The 25,172-nt window shown below is 38.3% G+C and overlaps 1 non-coding gene across 1 annotated transcript; it reads right to left on the reverse strand.

Moving 5' to 3' along the window:
- Positions 1-24,322: 24,322 nt before the first annotated feature.
- LOC140851846 (small nucleolar RNA R71) lies at positions 24,323-24,429 on the reverse strand. The gene has a single exon (XR_012134603.1). It is a non-coding gene; the product is annotated as a small nucleolar RNA R71 (small nucleolar RNA).
- Positions 24,430-25,172: the final 743 nt, after the last annotated feature.

Consider the following 25,172-nt stretch of genomic DNA (forward strand, 5'->3'; position numbering starts at 1 on the left):
GGATAATCAATCAGATGGATTTGATATTTCAAAATACAATGTGGACAACCTGATCAGAGTTGACAGTTGAATTTGACGTGTCCTATGATCATTTTGGTCAAGGAGATGAATTATATGGAAACTATATCCGCATGGGTTCTGAGGATGTTGTTCTACATTTCAACCTATCCGATCGTCGGGTACCATTGCTAGTTGGTCACTTTGATTGGTACAAAAATTTATTTATATGCTATCGACTTAGGTTCGGACCTATGAGGTCACACACATTAGAGTTCACAATCCAATCGGATGGTTGATCAACGATTAAGAATCGTTCTAGGATTAAACAATCAATACGATTGACATTTAACCTAGTGCAAGTGTTGCAGGAGGATCGATTAGCAATTTGATTGTTAATTGACTTAGTTTGATTAAGCCAATGAGCTAAGATTAAGTCTAATTGAATATGATTTAATTAGATTTAGTTTGGGCTTGATTGGATCAAGTCCAATTAGTTTATTGGATAAGCCAAGTGCAAGAAAAAACTAGTCCTAGTTCAATTAGGACTTGGGTCAACTTAATTTTTAATTTGATTAGAAAATTAAAATAGATTTAAATCTCATTTAATCTGATTAAATTAGGTTCTTAATTAGGTTAACACCTATTTTAATTGGGATGATCTAATTTTTATTTGATTTGGTTTGAAAAACCAAATTAAAATAAGTCATAAGATAGAATCCTAGTAAGACTAAGATTCTACCTTGCGCCACATAAGCCCCCCACGCCCTCTCTCTTATTCCACTGTAATTCCCTCTTATTTTATGCAAAAAAATCCTCTCCCAGGTCTTCACCATGCCCAAAAGGTTTCCTCTCTTCTTTCTTACATGGAAGATGGTTGTGGATCAAATCAAAGTAGGAATAAGTTTGGATTTCAAATTCTATGAGATAGAGTTTTAGAAATCCAAAACACTTTCCTTTTTGCATCAATTTTATCCAAATTTTTCCTAAGATTTTCATGGCTTTTATGGCACTTGATAGGCACCCTTTGCTATTGGTCCAGGCATAAAAAGAATGAGGGGCACCCAAGAGTTGGGCACCCCTTATCTTGCCATGTTTGGATAAACCTTGACTTGGTATTTAACCTAGATAAGGATTCTATCATATCTCTCTATATAAAATAAATTTCTTCATAAAATTTTTGTCAAAAATAAATCAAAGTGAGACCTTTGGCGTGTCCAAAAATTAGAGAGAAAGAAGGTTAGGATGTACACAAGATAGGGTGTCTAGAGAGAGAAAGAGAAGAAGAAGAGGTTTTCTTCTAGGGTTGTTGTATTCATCTCTTTCCTTCCTCCATCTTGAGTTTTCTGAGAGCATCTCAGATCTAAAACTCCTCCTCCTACTTCTCATTTTTGAAAGAGTCCTAATCAAGAAGAAGGAGGCACCTGATCAACCATCGAAGAAGGATCAGCGTAGTACTAGCATACTGTGCTGATTTCTTGGAGCAGGACTTCTGATCGAGATTCGTGGGCTCGTGTGGATGACTCCTAGAGGTCGGACATGTGTGCGGCTCACAACATCATCCTTAAGGCCGGATCAATAAGGTTAGAACATCTAACTTGCAAGGTAATAGATCTGATCTATTGTTTATTACACACATTAGATGTAGCATAGAAACATGTTGATATGATCAACATGTAGTTCATTCTCTATATGTTTTAACTTTTGATTTAATGCCACGTAATAATCATATCATAGGATCTTAGATCTAGGAATTCTCTGATTTTATAAAATAAATTTTAATTTATTTTAGTCTTTCGCTGCATGATCTTGAAAAAGTTTCAAGATCTAACCCTGAAACCCTAGATCTAGTTCCTTCATAAACATGAGGATATTTAATTTCAGTCAGATCAAGATGACAATAAGAAAGTATCGAATCGTACCCTAATCATAGGAGCAATCTACTGAAAAGGTTCCAAGCAAGATACTTTAGCCTACTCAGTTAGTGATGTAGAGTACATCGTAGCATATGATGCTGCCATGTATGTTGTGTAGTTGCTGAGCTTCATTAGCAGGTTGGGAGTAGCACCCTCCATCGATGGTCCAGTCTTATTACAGCTCTGAGGCCATAAATCTGGCTAAAGAATCGAAGTACCAGCATACTCTGTATTGCTATCACTTTTGATTTTAGATCAGGGTGACATCGATCTTTGGAAGATCGATGATAAAGAAGAACTTGACCGATCCATTTGCTAAGGCCTCAGAACTAAGAAGTTCTACGAACTCAAGTGGAAGATAAGATATTTGATATCATTCTGATTGGCTTTAGTACAAGTGGAGTTGTTGGAAAATGTATCCTAAAATCAAACATCTAAGTGGTAGATGATTAGAATTAGTATATGAATTATCTAATAATAATAGTTATTTGGCAGGTTCATCATAAAAGCTCTATCTTCCTTAAATGAACTCCTAAATTATGATGAAGTCCTTAGAACCACAATCAATTGATAAAGGAGGATTTATTGGATAGTTCTTAAATTATTCACGACCAAATGATAAGTTATTAACAAGGATGATAACTTATCAAGCGTAGGTCGCTGTACGCCATATGCATTGGTTGTCCTCGTAACCAAGTGGTGTGGAGATACTGGTATGGCATCTAGGTGAGATGTAAGAGTATATCTACATTGAACATGATCAATGTAACACTCTACTATCAAGAGTAGCTAGCTAAGGCCAATGGATATAAGTATCCCTCCGATCTGAGATCACCACGGTGACTTGCAAGCAACTCACTATGCTTTGGTGCCGGACTGCCTATATTTCTAATATAGGTTCAAAAGCTTTCTAGGCACAGTCAAGTACTTGTGAAGTCGGTGTGTGAGTCAAGATGGGATTGACCACTCCTGATTAATTTCAAAAAGAGAATGTCTCGCTGTGTTTCAATTTAGCAAAACTTAGGCCTGAGTAATCCTCGTGAGGAGTCACGGGATTTGCAAAATTTTGAGACATATTAGAGATGACTTATATGAGTGATTGATAGCATACTTGATATCATCTTGAGCATTATTAGTTAAAAGGATGAATTATACGATAACCATGGGTCAGGGTTCTTAGAATATTGCTTTGCATACATTCGACCTATCTGGACATCGGGAACCATTGCTAGATGGTTACTTTGATTGGTACAAAAATTGTTTCTGTGCTATCAGCTTAGGTTTGAACCTATAGGGTCACATATATAAGAGGTTGTAACCTAATCAGATGGTTAATCGATGATTGAGAATCATTCTAAGGTTAAACGATCAATGTGATTGATGTTTGACCTAATGCAAGTATTGTAGGAGGATCGATTAGCAATTGGATTGCTAATTGGCTCAATCTAATTGAGCAATCAAGCTGAGATCAAGTTTAATTGAATTTGATTCAATTAGAATTAGTTTGGATTTAAATGGATTAAGTCTAATTAATTTATTGGATAAGCCAATTGCAAAGGAGAACAAGTCTCTGTTCGACTAGGACTTGTATGCACCTAATTCCTAATTAAGTTAGGATTTAAATCAAAATTAGATATAGTTTAATCTAATTTAATTAGACTCCTAGTTGGACTAAGATCACCATTAATTAGGTTGTAATTAATTTGGATTGAGTTCAAAGTGTTTGACCTAATCTACATAAGAATCATAGTTAGACAAGGATTCCATATCATCTCTTACGCCACCTAAGAAATCTCAAGCCCACCCCCACTAATTAATTTCCAGATATTTATCTATGATATTTACATCCAAGGAATGTTATCTTACACCACTTATTCTAGATATTTGAATCATATTTGATTAGGTTCAATGTTGAATGTGATTTGGTTAATTATAGAAAGTGGTTTAGGCTTATTCTTTTTTTGAAAGAGTCCTCTTCATAAGGACTCTTCCCTCCCCTTTTGTGCCAACTTTCTCCAAGCCTATCCTATCATTTTGTCACCCATTTTAAGCATCTTATCCTGATCTCCATAAAAATTATAAGGGAGGGGGCGTCCAAGAGTTGAACACCCCATGGACTCCTTGTTGATTAGGTCTTTTGACCTAATCTTTCATATAAAAGGTTGCCACCCCATATGCTATCAAATAAGAGTCAAAAATTTGTGGTTTTTAGATAAAAATAGCAGAGGATAAAGAAGATGGCATGGGTGGTTTGAGGCACCATTATCTTTGGAGGAGAGTCTTCAATCAAGAGATCAAAGGTTGATATCTTGTAGAAAGAAAGGTAAGAGAAAAGATTGTCTTCTCTCATTATTTTTCTTTCATATTATTCTCTCTTTATTTTTTATGTTTTTTATGTGACAAAATTTGAGAGAGAAAGAGGATGGAATGGTGGTTTGAGGCATCAAATTTCTTGGAGAAGAGTCTTCTATCAAGAGATCAAAAGTTGATGTCTTGTAGAAACAAAAGGTAAGAGAGAAGATGTTTTTCTCTTATTATTTTTCTTTTTATTTTATTTCCTCTTTATTTTATATTTTTATGTGATAAAAATCTGAGAGAGAGAGAGGGATGGCATGGTGGATCTATGCTCCAATGAGTTGGAGCATGGTGATCTAATTTTGGACATGATCTGATCATGTTCTGATGAGAGAAGAAGAAGAAAAGAAGGTCTTCTCTTAAGGTTTCTTTTAGAACCCTTCTTCTCCATAAATCATGAGATTTTTTTATGAGAAAAATCAGACATCATAAGATCTAAAAGTTAGAAAAATATCTAGAGAAGAAGGTCTTCTCATGTCCTAGCATAGAGTGAAGGAAAAACTGCCTTTTTCCTGTGTAGGATCTTCCAGATTTCACCAAATCTGGAGTGGAATAAATTTTATATTTTTTATCCTATGCTATTTTAGATCTAATATCTATTAGATCTAATTTTATTATTTGATATTTAAAATCTAAAATTAAATCTAAAAGTATAAGAAATATAGACATTCCTTAAGGGTAATCTAATTACCCTGTAGATGATCGCAGCACTGCCTGAGGTTCTGATGTAGCCATGCAAGTGTCTGGCCTCTACCAGTATCCACTCAGATAGGATATAAAATGTCTTCTTCTCAAGATTCTATGCTCCAAAAATCAGAACAATATCTAATTTGGAAGTACTTTAGAACTCCTTCTAAAGTTGGAGCAGCAGCCTGTCGAAGATGTCCTGCAGCCTTCTGTTCCAGGCATCACCACGCCTTGTACCTTTGCCAGATGAATGTCCAACTTCTTGGACGTGAAGAGGGGAGAAAGGAAAAAAGGGAGGATATGGAGAAGAGAGGAGGGGGCAGCAGCTAATAGGTTTTTTGCATAAAACAAGTTCTATCTCGAAACCCTAGGTGCAGCAGGGTTTATATAATTTCTGTATGCTCGCAGTGCCACATCATTCGACCAATCAAAAAATTCTAATAAATTTTGAAAAAAAATTGATTGGTGGAGTGATATCATCTGATCATATCAGATAAGAACCCCACCTTATCTCCAAAAGATGGCACCAACATTGGATAAGCACAAATAGAGTGGCGCCAAAGAGTCCAAGTTTATCAGGACTCTTTGGTTCTTATCCATTTGGGGTGCCCACTTAAATTCAATTGGGCTCACACCATAATCTGATTATGGCACCCAATTTGATTAGATTTAGGCATGTGGACACTCCACAAAAATCATCCAATAAGTCCTCTTCAGTTTAAGACCCATATGTCAACTTTTGACAGATGTCCTAAAATAAAATTGGCAGGTGCTAGAAATTAGCAGATGTTGTCTTAAATTCATCTCATGAATTAAGACAAGCTTTTTCTAAGCTGGACAAGCTTCAATTAGACTGAGAGAAACCTTCCTAAGGTTCTCTGGATGAGTCAGATCACATTTGGCTTAGTAGAGACAGAAAAGAATACACGAAAAGAAAGTTAGGCTCAATCGAGTGCTAGCACGATTTTCTTGAACCTAATTGGATCTTATCCAAATCAATTGGGGTAGCCAATTGATGACATCTAGACCCTAACTCTTATTTATGTGATCCAGTTAGGTTCAATTCTATATAGTAATGAGACATGTCGTGATCTCATCATCGACATCATCGAAACTCCTTTCGATGGACCAAAACTCTTCTGATTCAGACAATTAGAATGATCGATCATCAAAATCATTCTAATTGCTTCCAAAATCCACCAGTGATACCTAGCAGTATATGGTGGCAACCCATCAGAACTGAAGATGAACCTCTTGGTGCAGCTACCTGTGTGATTGAGTTTCTCTATCATGAGTCCCAACTGAATTAGGGTTAAGGTGAACTCGTCAAACCCAACATCAGTCATATGAATCAATCGATCGATCCGAGTCTGATGTGAAACCCCAATGGAAAACTCTTTTCTATTATTTTACTCTGCCATGGCCATGGGCTTAAGGACTCGATCTTTCGATCATAATAGGACTACTCTTCACATCTATCGAGATTGATAGATCCCATCTTGGTGCGATCTGGTTCCTACAATGGATATGCTACAGCCAACATACACCTCAGGATTCTGAATGGCTAGGAGACCGAGTTATGGTATAGTCAAACTATAATACACTCAAGGTGAACCATCGATGCACCTCAGGTCAAAGAACTAGACACACAACTGCAGCATCGAGCTAGTCATCGACGAGAAGGTAGACTTCCTTATGACTGCTCGAGGTGGTCACGCTCATACTCTCATTCTCAATGAATATCTGTACTCTCGCTCTGGTGTCTCCACACCGTAGACTCAAGACTCATCTACCCTAAGGAAGCGATCGTACACCAACCTTCTGGATCGATCACCATCCTCGTGATGATCCTATGGTCAGGAGCAGTTTATGAGTTAGTTATGTAAATTCAAGCCTTAAATTTTCAACTCTTGAAAATATGAATTAACATTCTCACTAACTCAAAGGATATATCACAGACACAATGTACATAATGTGATAGAAGAATAACCCTTTTATTCATTTATAGTCAAAATTATAATTTTGCCCTTAGATTTGTACTGGAATGTGTCAGTCGATCTGGCATCTAGGGCACACATCTAACAAACTCCCACTTGACCTAATGCCAATTGGCTATATATCTAAGTCCCATCTTCTCAAGGTGGGCTTCGATCTTTCATTGGCCCAATGGCTTAGTCAGCGGGTCTACCACATTATCTGTGGAGTTGACTCTCTTGACCTCAACATAATCTTTTCGAGATAATCACGGATCAGATGGAATCGCCGCTCGATGTGCTTGGACTTCTGGTGAGACCTTGGCTCCTTAGCTAGGGCTATGGTTCCATTATTATCGTAGTAAAAGGGATGGCATCTGATGACATCACTCCAAGCTCTGTGGCAAACTTCTTGTACCAGAATACCTGCTTCCCAGCTTCCGATGCGGCTATATACTCTGCCTCCATGGTGGAATCTACAATTACCGTTTGCTTGGAACTCTTCCAGCTAACTGCACCACCATTGCAAATGAACAGACTCCCAGATGTCGACTTTCGATCATCTATATCAGACATAAAGTCTGAGTCTGTAAATCTCTGAATCTGGAGTTCTCCATTCCCAAAGACTAAAAACATATCCTTAGTCCTTCTCAAGTACTTAAGGATACATTTCACAGAAGTCCAGTGCTCTTCGCTTGGATTCGACTGATATCTGCTTGTGACACTCACAGCATGGGCTATATCAGGTCGTGTACATAGCATGGCATACATGAGGCTCCCTATTGCCGAAGCATAAGGGATCTTGCTCATGCGTTCAATCTCCTCAGGTGTGCTAGGGCACATCTTCTTGGAGAGATGAATGCCATGTCTAAAAGGCAATAAACCTCTTTTGGAGTTTTCCATACTAAACCTCTTTAGCACCTCCTCTATGTACATCTTCTGTAAAAGTTCTAGTATCCTATTTGGTCTATCTCTATAGACCTTAATACCCAGTATAAAGGATGCCTCTCCAAGATCTTTCATAGAGAACTCCTTAGACAACCATACTTTGACTGAGGTCAACATGGAAATGTCATTCTCAATTGTAGGAACCAGATCTAGGGTTTCAGGGTTAGATCTTGAAACTTTTTCAAGATCATACAGTGGAAGACTAAAATAAATCAAAATTTATTTTTTAAAATTAAAAAATCCCTAGATCTAAGATCCTATTACATGATTATTACATAGCATTAAATCAAAAATTAAAATATATAAATATAGCATGAACTACATATTGATCATATCAACATGTTTCTATACTACATCTAATGTATGTATTAAACAATAGATCAGATCTATTACCTTGCAAGTTAGACATTCTAACCTTGTTGATCTGGGCTTGAGGATGATGTTGCAAGCCGCACACGCATCCGGCCTCTAGGAGTCATCCACACGAGCCCACGAATCTCGATCAGAAGTCCTGCTTCAGGAAATCAGCACAGTATGCTAGTATTGCACTGATCCTTCTTTGATGGTTGATCAGGTGCCTCCTTCTTCTTGATTTGGACTCTTCCAAAGATGGAAAGTAGAAGGAGGAGTTTCAGATCTGAGATACTCTCAGGAAACTCAAGATGGAGGGAGGAAAGATATGAAAACAAAAACCCTAGAAGAAGACCCTCTTCTTCTTCACATTTTTCTCTCTAGACACCCAAACTTGCATCTTTTATATCTCTACGACCCAAAGGTATTTCTCTCTGATTTTTGAATGGGACAAAGATCTCTCAAATCTCTAACTTCTCCTAAAATTTCATAAAGAAACTCATGTTATATAGAGAGATATGATAGAGTCCTTGTCTAGGTCAAACACCTAGTCAAGGCTTATCCAAACATGGCAAGTTAAGGGACGCCCAACTCTTGAGCACCTCCTTCATATTTTCATGCATGGATTACCAGAAAAGGGTGCACAATGTAACCCTAAAAACCATAAAAATTCTAAAAAAAATTTGGATAAATTCGGTGCAAAATTGAAAGAGTTTTGGATTTCTAAAACTCTATCTCATAGAATTCGAAATCCAAACTTATTCCTTTTAGATTTGATCCAAACCACCTTCCATGTAAGAAAGAAGAGAGGAGACCTTTTGTGAACGTGGGAGAGATCTGGGAGAGGGCTTTTGTCGCACAAAATAAGTGGAGATTGGCATTAAATAAGAGAGAGGGCATGGAGAAGGCTTATTTGGCGCAAGGTGGAATCCTAGTCTTACTAGGATTCTGTCTTATGACTTGTTTTAATTTGGTTTCTCAAACCAAATCAAATCAAAATTAGATCAACCAATTAAAATAGGTCTTAACCCAATTAAGAACCTAATTTAATCAGATTAAATTAGATTTAAATCTGATTTAATTTTCTAATCAAATTAGAAATTAGATTGACCCAAGTCCTAGTTGAACTAAGACTAGTTTTTCCTTGCACTTGGCTTATCCAATAAACCAATTGGACTTGATCCAATCAATCCCAAACTAAATCTAATTAAATCATATTTAATTAGACTTAATCTCAGCCCATTGGCTTAATCAAATTAAGCCAATCAGCAATCGAATTGCTAATAGATCCTCCTGCAACACTTGCACTGGGTTAAATGTCAATCGTATTGATCATTTAACCCTAGAACGATTCTTAATCATTGATCAACCATCTGATCGGATCATGAACTCTAATGTGTATGACCTCATAGGTCCGAACCTAAGCCGGTAGCATAGGAAAAATTTCTATACCAATCAAAGTGACCATCTAGCAATGGTACCCGACGATCGGATAGGTCGAATATGTAGAACAACATCCTTAGAACCCATGCGGATATAGTTTTCATATAATTCATCCCCTTGACCAAAATGATCATAGGACACCCCAGAGTTTAACTATCAACTCTGATCAGGTTGTCCATATTGTATTTCAAAATATCAAATCCATCTGATGGATTACCCTGGCCAAGGTTTTGCTAAATTGAAATACAGTGACTCATTCTTCTCCAACTCTTGGAGTGGTCAATCCCATCTCGATCACACTCTGACTTCGCAAGTACTTGACTGTGCCCAGAAGCCTTCCATCCCTGAATTAGAAATTCAGTTAGTCCAGTACCAAAGCACAGTGAGTTGCTTGCAAGTCACTGAGGCGATCTCAGGTCTAAGGGACACTTATACCTATATCCCATCAGAGACATTCTCGACAGCAGAATACTCTGGAGTTGGTCACGTTCAATGATGATGTACCCTTATATCTCACCTGTATGCCATACCAGTGTCTCCACACTCCTTGGTTAAGAGGACAACCAACCATATGGCCTACAGCGACCTATGCTCGATAGAAGCTGTTGTCCTTATTAACAGCCTATCATTTTGTCGTGAACAGTTTTAAGGACTAATCGATAAATCCTCTCTTTATCGAATCTAAATAGTCCTAAGGACTTCATCATAACAACGGAGTTCATTAGAAGATGAAAGCTTATGATGAAAATACCAAATATATTTTATTTATTAACAAATCAATTACAATACTTGGTTGCTCAACCGTCAACAGCTTGACGATTGGCTTTTTGGGATACATTTCCCAACAACTCCCACTTGTCCTAAAGCCACTCGGCACAGTATCTAATACCCATCTTCGACTTGTGGTTGTCGAACTCCTTTATTGCAGGGCTTTAGTGAAGGGGTCGGCTAGGTTCTCCTTTCCGTCGATCTTCTGTAGGTCGACGTCACCTCGATCCACAATCTCCCGGACCAGGTGGAAGCGGCGCAAGATGTGCTTCGTCCGCTGATGTGCTTTGGGTTCCTTTGCCTGAGCTATGGCACTATGCTGTCGCAGTAGAGCAGGATCGGACCATCGAGGATGGGTGCTACTCCGAGCTCGTTGATGAATTTCCTCAGCCACACAGCTTCCTTCACGGCATTTGATGCTGTGATGTACTCCGCTTCACAAACAGAGTCTGCCACAGTATGCTGCTTGGAACTCTTCCAGCAGATGGCTCCACCATTCAGAGTAAAGATATAACCTGACACACTCCTGCTGTCATCATGGTCAGATTGGAAGCTGGAGTCTGTGAACCCCATAAGTTTCAGATCTGACTCGCCATAAACCAACCATTGGTCCTTAGTATTTCTCAAATACTTAAGGATGGCTTTAACCACTTTCCAATGGTTTTCTCCAGGATCAGATTGGTATCTACTCACTACTCCTAGTGAGTATGCCACATCTGGTCTTGTACATGTCATGGCATACATGATAGATCCCACAGCTGAAGCATATGGGACTCTACTCATACGCTCTCTCTCTTCAGGAGTTGTCGGACAATCCTTCTTAGAGAGAGAAATTCCTTGGCCTATCGGTAGATAGCCCTTCTTGAAATTCTCCATGCTGAACCTCTTCAGCACAATGTCTATGTACATGGACTGGGATAACCCAAGCATCCTTTTAGATCTATCCCTATAGATCTTCATCCCTAGGATGTAGGATGCTTCACCCAAGTCCTTCATGGAGAACTGTGATGACAACCAAACTTTTATTCCCTGTAGTGCGGGGATGTCATTTCCGATTAAGAGAATGTCATCCACGTACAAGATAAGGAATACCACAACTGGACCATTTGCCCATTTATAGATGCAGGGCTCTTCTCCATTCTTAATGAAGCCATACGTTTTGATCACCTTATCAAAATGCATGTTCCAACTCCGAGAAGCTTGCTTCAATCCATAAATGGATCTCTGAAGCTTGCACACCTTGGACTCATCTATGGATGTAAACCCCTCAGGTTGTATCATATACACCTCTTCGATCAGCTCTCCATTTAGGAAAGCTGTCTTTACATCCATCTGCCAGATCTCATAATCTAGATGGGCAGCTATTGCAAGCATTATCCGAATAGATTTGAGTATTGCCACAGGGAAAATGTCTCGTCATAGTCAATACCATAACGTTGACGATACCCCTTGGCTACCAGACGGACTTTATAGGTCTCCACCTTTCCGTCTGCACCCCTCTTCCTTTTGAAGATCCATTTACACCCAATGGGTTTAACCCCTTCAGGTGGGTCAACCAATGTCCATACATCGTTGACCTTCATGAACTCCATTTCGGATTTCATGGCTTCAAGTCATTTCTCGAAATCAGATCTCTGCATTGCATCCATATAGGTGATCGGATCCTCATTATTCTCATCAAGTTCGATGGGATCACCGTCCCGGACCAAGAAACCATAGTGTCTGTCCGATTGACGCGGTACTCTACCAGATCGCCTTAATGGTGCAGGTACATTGGGCTCGGATATGATCTAATCATATCAGACTCAGGTTCAGCTATTGGTGTCGGTCCTTCTACCTGTTGAACTTCATCAAGTTCAATCTTAGAGGCAACGGTTCCTTCACCAAGGAACTTCTTTTCTAAAAAGATTGCCTTAAGGCTGACGAACACCTTTTGTTCATCAGCATGGTAGAAAAAATATCTTTATGTCTCTTTGGGGTACCCTATGAATGAGCATTTGTCAGACCTAGGTCCAAGTTTGTCTATGACTAATCGTTTGACATAGGCCGGGCACCTCCAGACCCTAAGGTGTGAAAGTGCTGGCTTACGTCCCATCCATATCTCATATGGAGTCTTAATTACGGACTTACTTGGAACCCTATTTAACAGATAACAGGCCGATTCGAGTGCATATCCCCAAAAGGATATCGGCAAGCTAGCAAAACCCATCATGGATCGGACCATGTCTAATAGAGTCCGATTCCTCCTTTCAGACACACCATTATGCTGTGGTGTTCCTAGAGGAGTCCATTGGGAGAGAATCCCATTCTCTCTTAGATATGTGAGAAATTCACTAGAAAGGTATTCTCCTCCTCGATCAGATCGAAGAGTTTTAATACTCTTCCCAGTTTGTTTTTCTACTTCACTTCGGAATCATTTGAATATTTCAAATGAATCCGACTTATGTTTCATCAGATAGACATATCCATATCGGGATAGGTCATCCGTGAAAGTTATGAAGTAGAAATATCCACCTCTAGCACTGGTGCTCATGGGCCCGCATACATCAATATGTACTAGGCCCAAGAGCACAGTAGCTCTCTCACCTTTTCCAGTAAAAGGTGACTTGGTCATTTTACCAAGAAGATAGGACTCACAGGTTGGAAGTGATTCACAATCACTGACTTTGAGGATTTCCTCTTGAGTCAACCTGTTTATTCTGTTCTTGTTTATATGACCTAGCCTACAGTGCCATAAGTAGATATCTGACACACTATCTAATCTAGGGTGCTTGCTAGTAGAATAGACTCTTATCAGGCTTGATCTTTTTGGTCTGGCTCTGCACTGATATCCCAGCCTGAACTTGCACCTTCTTCACTTTCTTCTTCTTGTTCTTCTTCCCTTTCTTAAAGGGTCGAGAACCAGAAGACGAACCTCCCACTAAGTTCACCGACTCCTTATGGAGTTGGTGATCTTTCTCAAAGTTCTGAAGTAACCCCAGTAATCTATGGTAGTTTACTTCAGGCTTTGTCATTCTATAATGAGTGAGGAATGGGAGATAAGACTTGGGCAGCAAGTTCAGTATTGCATCTTTCCCAAGCTGCTCATGCAAGGAAAAGCCGAGCTTGCTCAATCATTCCATCAGCTCGATCATGTACAATACATGATCAGTGACAGAGGCACCATCCCGTATTTTGGTGTTGAAGATGGCACAACTAGTCTTGTGCCTCCCTACATCATCGGGTGTGCCAAAGGCATCCTCCAACACTTGAAGCATGTCCTTTGGCTGAGCCATCTCGAATCTGTGACTGAACTTGTCTCCCATGGCAGCCAGCATGATACAGTGCACCGTGGTCTGATAATTGAGCCACTTCTGGAAGTGTCTCTAACTGTTCCATGTGCATTGACAGCTGGCTCCTCAGGTGCAGGATCCATTATACATATAGGATCCATTCATGCTTCAGGACTATCTTCAACTTTCGGTACCAGCTACCGAAGTTGGATCCCACCAACTTATTATTATCCAACAATGATCAGAGCGATAAGGAAGTGGCCATATTTACACAAAGGAGAACCATAACCTAATTAGTAATTGATTCATTAAACCTAAAGATTTGGACTTTAATCAAAAGGTTTCTCCCACTATTTTATTCGAATTGGTAGCCTCTACCTCCAATTCGAGGAATTATCCTAATTCCTTAATGGGTACTAGAATCCACTTAGACTGCACACAAGCCCAACTTTGGTTGGCCAACCCATGTACATCTAAGGGTAGGTTCATAACCAATTGTTTCTCTAAATAATTTCTAGTAATTTTAATTTTGCCCCAGAAACCTAATCAGTAGGCTTTGGCCTCTACTGTAAGGATCTAGTTAGGTCCAACCATTAACATGATCATACATGGTGTATCTAACCAATAAATGATTAAGCCCAACTTTGGTTGGCTCACCTAACCACCATTAGAGAGATACTTCCAAGTCGTCATATGATGAGTGATAATTCCATTAGTCAACAAGCACCAGGCCTTTGGGTCTGCAATGATTATTGAGTTAATGGACTCATTATCAAACACTTTAATGGGAGGCTATGACTCAGTTATCTCCATAACTTTATCATTTTAAGGATCTAATAATTTTAGAGATTTAAATAATATAGAGGATGAGGTCAGATGAACCAGCTTATCATGATCCTCCCACTGGCTTCACCAAGTCAGCTTAAGAGAGACCATTAAAAGGGCTGGTCTAGGAGCACCTAAATCAGTCACACTAATTTACCTAGCTGACATGGGTCAACTCGAATAGTCAAGTGATCCGATCTAAACATAATTTCACCAAGAGGCCAGGTAAGTTCGATCAGTGGGAGGGTCTGCCAAAGCTTGCCTTAGACACCATCAGAAATGGCCAGGTAAGCGGGCTCCCAATTAAAAACCACCGATCTGGTTTACCTTAGACACTAACTGGTTTAATTAGTTTCGATTAGATCAACCTAACGGTTCGTGCTAGACCGCTTAGCCAAGAATCAAGTCCATTTGGTTCTCGTTAAAGACATGGACTTGACCAACTACAACTATTGTAATTGATCTAGAGAATCTTTGACCTAATCTAAGACAATAATTGATTAGATTTAGTCAATTCTCTAATTAAGTCCATCTTTAATCTAACCATAGGTCTAACCCAATTAATGGACCTAATTCTCACAAACCCATTAACCCAATGTGTTATGATTTGTGTCTTAGGTTCTTCAATTCACAATCCTAGAACCTAATCAAATAACTTCTTAATTCTTAATTAAGTTTTGGGCTGAGGGTTGGGTTCGGCTTTTCAAAAAATAATTTTCATATTTATAAAATAATTTTATAATATGATTCTACCAACCATATTGCATGTTTGATTCATAATCAAGATACAAGTGAAATAAACATGAAACTACTTTAGATCTAATCTAAACAGGTTCATGTAATTGAAATAATTTCAACTTTAAATAATTTCTTTGCACAAAAATTATTAACAAAGAGATTTTATTTTAGATTTAAATATCTTTTAAATCTAATAAATCATAAATTTAATCTAGATCATATCTAACAAATTTATGATTAAAGCTAGATCTACACAAACTAGGACAACTTTTGCACTGTAAGGGGTAAACCTTACAGCAGGACAACCTTGCAGTTTGTGATTGATCTAAAATTTTAATTTTAGATTTAATAATCAGATTATAAATTAGATCTAATCTAAGAAATAATCTAAGCATGTATAAATAATCATGTAATAAAGAACCTGGCTCTGATACCAATTGTAAGAACCAGATCTAGGGTTTCAGGGTTAGATCTTGAAACTTTTTCAAGATCATTCAGCGGAAGACTAAAATAAATAAAATTTATTTTATAAAATTAGAAAATCCCTATATCTAAGATCTTATTACATGATTATTACATAGTGTTAAATCAGAAATTAAAATATATAAATATAGCATGAACTACATGTTGATCATATCAACATGTTTCTATACTACATCTAATGTATGTATTAAACAATAGATCAGATCTATTACCTTGCAAGTTAGATATTCTAACCTTGTTGATCTGGGCTTGAGGATGATGTTGCAAGCTGCACATACGTCCGACCTCTAGGAGTCATCCACACGAGCCCACGAATCTCGATCAGAAGTCCTGCTTCAAGAAATCAGCACAGTATGCTAGTACTGCGCTGATCCTTCTTTGATGGTTGATCAGGTGCCTCCTTCTTCTTGATTTGGACTCTTCCAAAGATGGAAAGTAGAAGGAGGAGTTTCAGATCTGAGACACTCTCAGAAAACTCAAGATGGAGGGAGGAAAGATATGAAAACAAAAACCCTAGAAGAAGACCCTCTTCTTCTTCACATTTTTCTTTCTAGACACCCAAACTTGCATCTTTTATATCTCCATGATCCAAAGGTATTTCTCTCTAATTTATGGATGCACAAAGGTCTCTCAAATCTCTAACTTCTCCTAAAATTTTATGAAGAAACTCATCTTATATAGAGAGATATGATAGAGTCCTTGTCTAGGTCAAACACCTAGTCAAGGCTTATCCAAACATGGCAAGTTAAGGGATGCCCAACTCTTGAGCACCTCCTTCATATTTTCATGCATGGATCACTAGAAAAGGGTGCATAATGTATACCCTAAAAACCATAAAAATTTCAAAAAAAATTTGGATAAATTCGGTGCAAAATTGAAAGAGTTTTGGATTTCTAAAACTCTATCTCATAGAATTCGAAATCCAAACTTATTCCTTTTAGATTTGATCCAAACCACCTTCCATGTAAGAAGAAGAGAGGAGACCTTTTGTAACGTGGGAGAGATCTGGGAGAGGGCTTTTGTTGCACAAAATAAGTGGAGATTGGCGTTGAATAAGAGAGAGGGCGTGGAGAAGGCTTATGTGGCGCAAGGTGGAATCCTAGTCTTACTAGGATTCTGTCTTATGACTTGTTTTAATTTGGTTTCCCAAATCAAATCAAATCAAAATTAGATCAACCCAATTAAAATAAGTCTTAACCTAATTATAAACCTAATTTAATCAGATTAAATTAGATTTAAATCTGATTTAATTTTCTAATCAAATTAAAAATTAGATTGACCCAAGTCCTAGTTGAACTAGGACTAGTTTTTCCTTGCACTTGGCTTATCCAATAAACCAATTGGACTTGATCCAATCAAGCCCAAACCAAATCTAATTAAATCATATTTAATTAAACTTAATCTCAGCCCATTGGCTTAATCAAATTAAGCCAATCAGCAATCGAATTGCTAATAGATCCTCCTGCAACACTTGCACTGGATTAAATGTCAATCGTATTGATCATTTAACCCTAGAATGATTCTTAATCGTTGATCAACCATCTGATCAGATCATGAACTCTAATGTGTGTGACCTCATAGGTCTGAACCTAAGCTGGTAGCATAGGAATAAATTTTTATACCAATCGAAGTGACCATCTAGCAATGGTACCCGACGACCGGATAGGAATGTGTAGAACAACATCCTTAGAACCCATGCGGATATAGTTTTCATATAATTCATCCCCTTGACCAAAATGATCATAGGACACCCCAGAGTTTAACTGTCAACTCTGATCAGGTTGTCCACATTATATTTCAAAATATCAAATCTATCTGATGGATTACCCTGGCTAAGGTTTTGCTAAATTGAAATACAGCGACTCATTCTTCTCCAACTCTTGGAGTGGTCAATCCCATCTCGATCACACTCTGACTTCGCAAGTACTTGATTATGCCAGAAGCCTTCCATCTCTGAATTAGAAATTCAGTTAGTCCAGTACCAAAGCACAGTGAGTTGCTTGCAAGTCACTGAGGCGATCTCAGGTCTAAGGGACACTTATACCTATATCCCATCAGAGACATTCTCGACAGCAGAATACTCTGGAGTTGGTCACGTTCAATGATGATGTACCCTTACATCTCACCTGTATGCCATACCAGTGTCTCCACACTCCTTGTTAAGAGGACAACCAACCCATATGGCCTACAGCGACCTATGCTCGATAGAAGCTGTTGTCCTTATTAACAGCCTATCATTTGGTCGTGAACAGTTTTAAGGACTAATCGATAAATCTCTCTTTATCGAATCTAAATAGTCCTAAGGACTTCATCATAACAACGGAGTTCATTAGAAGATGAAAGCTTATGATGAAAATGCCAAATATATTTTATTTATTAACAAATCAATTACAATACTTGGTTGCTCAACCGTCAACAGCTTGACGATTGACTTTTTGGGACACATTTCCCAACACATGGCATACATGAGGCTCCCTATTGCCGAAGCATAAGGGATCTTGCTCATGCGTTCAATCTCCTCAGGTGTGCTAGGGCACATCTTCTTGGAGAGATGAATGCCATGTCTAAAAGGCAATAAACCTCTTTTGGAGTTTTCCATGCTAAACCTCTTTAGCACCTTTCTATGTACATCTTCTGTAAAAGTCCTAGCATCCTATTTGGTCTATCTCTATAGACCTTAATACCCAGTATAAAGGATGCCTCTCCAAGATCTTTCATAGAGAACTCCTTAGACAACCATACTTTGACTGAGGTCAACATGGGAATGTCATTCTCAATTAGGAGGATGTCATCCACGTACAATACGAGGAAGACAACTGTGCTCCCACTGACCTTTTTGAACACACATGGTTCCTCTTCATTCTTGATGAAACCAAATATTTTGATCACATCATTGAAACGAGTATTCCAACTTCGAGATGCTTGCTTAAGTCCATAAATGGACCTTTGCAGTTTGTAGACCTTGTGATCATCATCACTGGATATGAAATCAAGCGGCTGTTCCATATAGATATCTTTCTCAAGATATCCATTTAAGAATGCCATTTTCACATCCATCTACCATATTTCATAATCAAATAGGCTGCAACAGCAAGCAATGTGCGGATGGATTTTAGCATGGCTACGGATGAGAAGGTATCTTGATAGTCAATACCTTCGCGCTGACTATAACCTTTCACTACGAACCTAGCCTTGAATGTCTCCACATTCCCATCGCACCTATCTTTCTCTTGAAGATCCATTTACACCCAATAGCTACAATACCTTCAGGTGAATCTACCAAGGTCTAGACTTGGTTTGAGAGCATCGAGTCAATTTCTGATCTCATTGCCTCTAACCATTTCTCGGAGTTGATATCTGATATCGCCTCGTCATAGGTCTTGGGATCATCACCATGAACCCCATTTCTCATGAGAAATATTTCCTCTACATCCTCTTGTATGGTACCTATGTACCTTTCAGGAGGATGGGAAACCCTAGTCGATCTACGAGGTGGAAGAGATTGTGTTAGGACTAGTTCTGATTGATTAGATTCCTCAGGTTCTTTAGCTCGTTGCTATTGGGAGACATTCTCCTTGAGCTTAATTATTTTCCGATGCCACCATCTTGAATAAACTATTTTTCAAGAAAAATAGTATTTCGACTCACAATCATATTGTGGCCTTCTAGAATATAAAAATAATATTCTAATGACTCTTTAGGATATCTTATGAATCGAGCTCTAAAAGATCTGAACTCTAACTTGTCCATCTACTGTCTCTTGACATGAGTCGGACAACCTCAAATTCTGAGATGATTCAGACTTGGCTTCTTACCATGCCATATCTCATACAGTATGGTAGGAACAATTTTAGAGGGAACCCTATTCAATACATAAATTGCTGTCATCAGACAATGTCTCCAAAAAAATTCTGGGAGGTCTATGAAGCTCATCATGGAATGGACCATATCTAATAGGGTCCAATTTCTCCGTTCTGAAACCCCATTGAGTTGAGGCATTCCAGGTGGAGTCCATTGAGAGACTATACCATTATCCTTAAGATAGTCTAAAATTTCTGACTAAGGTATTCACCTCCTCGATCTGATTGAAGAACCTTAATGGGCTTTCCTATTTATTTTTCTACCTCATGTCTGAATTCTTTGAACTTTTAAAGGCTTCAGACTTATGTTTCATTAGAAACACATATCCTACCTAGACATATCATCGGTAAAGGAAATGAAGTAGACAAAATTGCCTCTAGCCAGCACATCAAATGGGCCGCACACATCCATATGTACTAGGGCAAGTAGGTCTGTGGCCCTTTCCCCATGTCCCATAAAAGGGAGCTTGGTCATTTTGCCTTGAAGGTATGATTCACAAACTGGATATGACTCGGAAGTCAACGGACTCTGTAGCCCGAATTGTTCCAATTTGTTAACCCTGTCTTCTGCTATATGACCTAGCCTTAGGTGCCACAGATACTTATCATTTAGACTATCTCTAGGCCTTTTAATTCCTATGACATTCACATTTTGTTCAATATTAAAAATAGATACATCAACATATAACTGATAGAGACCATTAATAACAAAACCATTTGCAACTTTATTATTTTCATAAAATATGTTACAATGGTCCTTATGAAAGCTAATTACATAGCCTTCTTGTGCTAAACATGAAATAGAAATCAAATTCCTGCTTGCTGCAGGCACATAATAACAATCTCTTAAAAATAAATCTAATCCTAACGGTAATCGTAGAGGGTAGGTTCCTACGGTCACAGCAGCAACTCTTGCTCTATTTTCGATATATTGGATCATCTCCCCATCCCTTAGCCTCCTGCTTTCCTCAAGACCCTGCATAGAAGTACACAAATGAGTACTAGAACCAGAGTCAAGCACCCAACTGGATGCAGAAGAAACCGTAAGATTAGATTCGATAATGAGCATACCTCCAGAAGGACCATCCTTCTTGTTCTTCAGGCTGGCTAGGTACTGAGGACAGTTTCGCTTCCAATGGCCTTCTGACTGATAGTGGAAATACTTTCCCTTTTCAAAAGCCTTCTTCTTCAGTCCTGTCTTCTTGTTCTTGCCATCCACTTCTGCTTCTTCACTGACTTCTTTTTCTTTCCAAAAGACTTTCTCTTGGAAGAAGTCTGCTCCACAGTAAGAACTGAGCCTTTTGAACCTTTCATTGAAAGCTCAGCCGTAACCAGCATATTCATTAACTCGACCAAGGTACATTGCATCTTATGCATATGGAAGTTCATGATGAACTGACGAATGCATCGGACAAGGACTGAAGGATCACATCAATCTGAAAATCCTTGTCTAAGATGATACCAAGCTTCTCAAGCTCCTCAAGATCCTTGATCATTGTCAAACAATAATCTTGGACTGACTGTCTGATTTATGTCACAAATTGACATAAAAAGTATCAATTAATATCTAAATTATCTAACTTTATTAGGAAATTGATACTTGTTATTATATTTTGCAGAAGAAGAGGTCATCAATAGAAAGAACAAGGAAAGAGGATTCCAACAGCGTAAATTTTACGCAAAACGGAGTTAAATTGACCCAGGAATTGAAGAATGAAGAAAGAAGACTCAATTGGGTCAAACCCGAGTCAAATCAGATCAAAATTGATCAAAAATCAACTGATTTGGTGATCTGGTTAGCCACCTGGTCCACAGCAACAGGCGCTGGACCATGGACCCATCGGCGCACCATAAACCAGCCAATCAGCGAATCTCGACTCACCACAATGCATCGCGAGCTCGATCCACGGCGTAGTCCAGGGCTCATGAGGAGAGAGAAGAAGGTCCGAAGAGCAACCTGATAACTTCACATCACTCGATGGTCCGATCTTCTCTGATCAAGATCCAACGCTCCATATTTTTGCGCCATCGGACGGCCACCATCGCAGCCGGTAAGATCCAACCGTAATCAAGGCAACTGCAAGAATCAATAAACACTAAGACAACACGGGATCCTTCTGCAGCGCATCCAACGGACGAAATCTTCCAGCGCCTTGATCGGACTGTCCACGATGCATCCGACCTGATCCCATCTCTGCAGCCGATCCAACGGCAGTGCTTCACCCAGATCGTGATCCAACGGCTCAGAATCGCTCCCGGCTTGATTTATTAGATGAATTGGGTCCTTTAGATGAAGATCGGACGGCTGAAACAATTTTTAGGATTTCTTGATAGATTTAAGTGCTTTTTGAGCGAGATTTGAGCCCCTAAACCCCCCTAACAGCCCTCTAAAATCTCTTAGTCCCACATTTAAAGTTTTGAAAACCTTATAACCCCAAATGCCTATAAAAAGCCCCCAAAGGCCCTTATTTTAATGATTCTTTCCTTCCGATCAAGCTTGTAACCCTAGATAGTGGGGTTTTTAGCTTTCTTCTCAAGCCTCGAGCTTTGAGATTTTTGTAATAAATTTTTTTTATATAAAATCTTATTTTTATATAATTTTATCTCTTTACATTATGCAATTTATTTTTCTTGCAATTAGGATGTTTAATTTATGCAATTTAATTTCTTACAATTAGGTTAGTTTAAATTATGCAATTTAAATTTATGCAATTAGGATAGTTTAATTTATGAAATTAAGGTAGTTTATTTTTTGTATTTAAATTTTGCAAGTAGATTTAGATCATGTCTAGCTAAGCATCCCTTCTAGGGTTTGCGATGAAGTTAGATCATAAGTAGGATTTTACATAGGTTCTTTCTTTTTCTTAGGATTTCTTTTTCTTCTTCTTTTGCCAAGAATTTTTGATGAACTACAGTTGGGTCAGAGTCCTTCATAGTTCATGCTTGATTCAGTGCATAGGAGGAGAAAACCTAAGGGATCCTAGTTACTACTCCCCTGTAAAGAATCTTGATGGGTTATCGTTGGACCTTAGTCCCTTCATAATCTATGCTTGGGAAAGACAAGAGGAGTAGTCGTTAGGATCAATAAGAAAAATTCTAGGTAGAATTCCCTAATCTAGATCTAGTGGATTCAAAAACCCTAGATCCTTAGTCTTATTGTCTTTAGCAAACAACTTTCGATTTTCGATTTTCGTTAAAGCTCGCTTGAGCATAGATTTGAAAATCATTTTTAAACAAGTCTCTGTGGGATCGACCCGTACTCGCTGGTCGTGCTACTCTGCACACTGTGCACTTGCGGTTTTATTTATAAATTTTAAGATTTGCACATCAAGTTTTTGGCACCGTTGCCGGGATTTGGCATTTTAAATTATTTTCAAATATTTGTTCTTCGTGCTTTATAACTCTCTTTCTTTTTCCTTTAGGTTTCTAGATTTAGTTGGTGATTGCTGGAAAACTCAGGTATACTTTTAATTTTTCTTTTATTATTTTTAGTTAATTACTTTTCCTTTAGACCTAATATTTGAATTTACTTAATCACAAAAAAAAATAAAATAAAATAAAACAAAACAAAAGATATTTCATAATCGTGAAGTAAAATATCAAAATAAAAAAAAAATTCTAAATTAAAATCTTTTACATTCTTGGTCATCTTGTTTATTTGCATTGCATTTTCATAATTAATCTAAGGGCATCAACCCATTAACAAGATAAGGTGGGGATTTCACTACCCTTCCTTAGCCCAAAAACCATCTCCATCATATTGCATTACCTAGACCTTTAATCCTAAAATCAATTAGACGTCAACCTTAAGGAATTCGAGCTCAATAGGACAAGGAACCCTAAGAGTTCTACCAAGTTTGAGTTGTTTGATTAGTTGGTGTCTAGGCAAGTCCCTGAGGGTGGTTTGTTAAATTGGTTTAGTTGCTGGCCTGGCCAACTCGTTTGGTGTCTAGAAAGGCAACGATGAGTGAACCTCCCACCTCTTATACTTACCTGGCTAACTAGTTGATCAATCTCCACTTCTTGAAGGGTCATCTTGGAACAGTTATGAGCTGTCTAGATTTAGGTTAACCCTAGGATAGATGAGTTTAATTTATTGTTTCACTTGTTTGAAAAAAAAAAAAAAATTTATTAAAATTTAAATTAATTTGATTACTTTTCTTTAGATTTAGGACTCCTTAGGATCTTTTCTTTAGAACTTTTTCTCTTTTCTTTCTTTTTCTTATACATAAAAATTTTATAAAAAAAAATTGTATAAACATCGAGAACCGTACACCTCGTGTGTGGAGAAGAGTGTCGGGTCGTCTAGTTAGAATTGAGTCAATTCCTATTGTTCTAATGGCTGAACCAATCCAACCCATGACCCTTAAGGATTTGTGTTATCTAGTTGGCTCCATCCAACCATCTTGTATCAGGTTGCCACAACCCACAGCTAACAATTTTGAAATCAAACCTCAAATCATAAATATGCTTTCAAAATTCACAGGATTAGAGGATGCTTATATATTTATTAGAGAATTTGAGGAGGTATGTGCAACCATGAAACTGCAATTAACAGAGGATGAGGTCAAACTTAGATTAATCAACTTTGCCCTTAAGGATAATGCTAAGAAGTGACTTTATAGTCTGCCAAACCATTCTGTCACTACTGGGAGGGCTTTGTGAGAATATTTTTGAAAAAGTATTTCCCCCATCATAAAACAGCTAGGATTAGGAATGAAATAAATCAATTTTACCAACTAGCTAGTGAATCATTTTGGAAGTACTTTGATCGTTTCAAGAATCTTTTGACCCAATGCCCACACCATGGAATAGAAACTTGGAGACTATGCCAGATCATCTATGAGGGGTTAGATTCAAACTCAAGAACCATGCTAGAGTCCATATGCCAAGGCCAATTTATGGACAAAGAAACTACTGAAGCTTGGCAATTCTTAGAAGACCTAGCCGAGAAAAATTTACAGTGGAAAACAACTAGGGAACCTGATAAAGCTACACCTTCAAGAGGAGGAATGCATCAAATTCAACCAACCCTAGCATCAGAGGCCAAGATTGCAACCTTAACACGTAGATTGGAAGCCTTAGAATTACAGAGACCAGCCAATATAAATCAAATATCTGCACCCATGTGTAAAGGGTGCAATGCACCAGACCATGTCTTAGAAGAATGTTCCTACTCGAATGAGTGTGCACAGGTGAATGCCACCTATCAAGGACCATTGAACAATCCTTATGCACCCACATATAACCCAGGTTGGAGGAATCACCCGAATTTCTCATGGTCCCAGAATCCTAATGTAGGCAATCCAAATTTCAATCAGCAAAATCTAAGGTCCAACCCAGTGATGAACAACCCGTCAGGCTTCCATGATAATGACAAGAAAATTACCTCTTTAGAGAAAACCTAAAAGCCATGATGAAGACACATACCAGCTTTATGCAAACCATGGGTCAACTCATAAGTAATAACACCCAAGCTATAGCCCGTCTGGAAATGCAAGTAAGTCAGCTAGCTTCGACCATTAGTGAACGAGAACATGGTAGGTTACCTAGCCA

This window comes from Elaeis guineensis, chromosome 9 (assembly GCF_000442705.2).
Source record: "Elaeis guineensis isolate ETL-2024a chromosome 9, EG11, whole genome shotgun sequence".
Lineage (NCBI taxonomy): Eukaryota > Viridiplantae > Streptophyta > Magnoliopsida > Arecales > Arecaceae > Elaeis > Elaeis guineensis.